This window comes from Mandrillus leucophaeus, unplaced genomic scaffold, assembly GCF_000951045.1.
Source record: "Mandrillus leucophaeus isolate KB7577 unplaced genomic scaffold, Mleu.le_1.0 Scaffold297, whole genome shotgun sequence".
In the NCBI taxonomy this organism is placed as follows: Eukaryota; Metazoa; Chordata; class Mammalia; order Primates; family Cercopithecidae; genus Mandrillus; species Mandrillus leucophaeus.
Window position 1 is genome coordinate 2,049,367 of NW_012103109.1, and position 1,557 is coordinate 2,050,923.

Genomic DNA, 1,557 nt, shown 5'->3' on the forward strand with positions numbered 1-1,557 from the left:
ACACACACACACAATCAGAAATTCATCTCTTTTTTTTTTTCACATAACGGTTGACTTTTACAAAATACTGGAAGGAGAGGCTCTCAGCTTAAATAAGGGAGTCCCTGAACGGGGAAAACATTTTCATCTTGTTTCTTCTAACCGCCTACTGATACTTGGCATTTCCTCCAATTATGAGCACAGGCTGTCAGCCACCGTGGTATTAACAGTGCCTGTGACTTTGTCCCCTCTAGCGACCACAGATATTTTCATAACGCATTACAGGTACTGCAGGTTTTTCAAAATTTGTTTGCACTCATCTGTACTTCAAAATAACGGTGGTTACTAGACTGCCGCTAGATCCTGTTAGTTAGTAAGTTTACCTATTTGTCCTGATATTTCAATACCTTTGATGTTCTTTGTAATCCTGCATGTTTTATGTGCTTAAAAACACTATTCTTCCATATAACCAAAGACTGCCTGTACCCCAAAAACTATTGAGATAAAAATTAATAAAACATATTTCACAGAAAAAAATTAAAAACAGAAAACACTATTCTAGGCCAGGCACAGTGGCTCACGCCTGTAATCCCAACACTTTTGGGAGGCTGAGGTGGATGGATTGCCTGAGCTCAAGAGTTCAAGACCAGCCTGGCCAACATGGCGAAACCCCGTCTCTACCAAAAAAATACAAAACTTAGCCCAGTGTGGTGGCACACGCCTGTAATCCCAGCTACTCAGGAGGTTGAGGGAGGAGAACCGCTTGAACCCAGGAGGCGAAGTCTGCGGTCAGCCAAGATTGCACCACTGCACTCCGGTCTGGGCAACAGAGTGAGATTCCATCCCCCTGCCCCCACCCAAGAAAAACAACAAAACAAAACAAAATAAAAAACACTATTCTAAGAAGGTGTCTATGACACAAAAAAAGCTAAGAACCCCTGGCCCAACTGTCCACAGGGGCTGCTGTTACCAGTCCTGATTGACCTCCACTGAGATTCAGTCTCAGGAGATGTCCATCAAGATGCCTGCTCCTCACATAGACTACTTCAGGCTAGCCTAGTGCCCTGGCCCTGGAATTAGAATCTTCAACAAGGACAAAAATGTTTAATACTGATTCCTGCTGAGGGAGGGTACCTGAAGGCCTGCACCCTTCCTGCCAAGTTACACCGTTTCCAGTCCTTTCTGAGCCCAGCTCCTCCACTTCCCCTGCCTCCTTTTCTAGGAGCTCCCCCACATCCTTCTAGAAAAGTCTGTCCCTGATAGTAGTTCCTGAGAAACAGTTACATTTTCCCACAATTCCCTGGACCTCTCCCCCCACAGAGCAAGAGGCAAAGTTCATCAGGACCCCTGTTCTCATCACAACATTCTGTACTTTTTTTCTTCTTCTTCAGAGACAGGGTCTCACTCTGTGAGTGCAGAGGCGCGATCTCAGCTCACTGCAGCCTCCACCTCCCAGGTTCAAGCGATTCTCGTGCCTCAGCCTCTGGAGTAGCTGAGATTACAGGTGTGCACCACCATGTGGATCTAATTTTTTTTTTTTTTTTTTTTTTTTGAGATGGAGTCTCGCTCTGTCGCCCA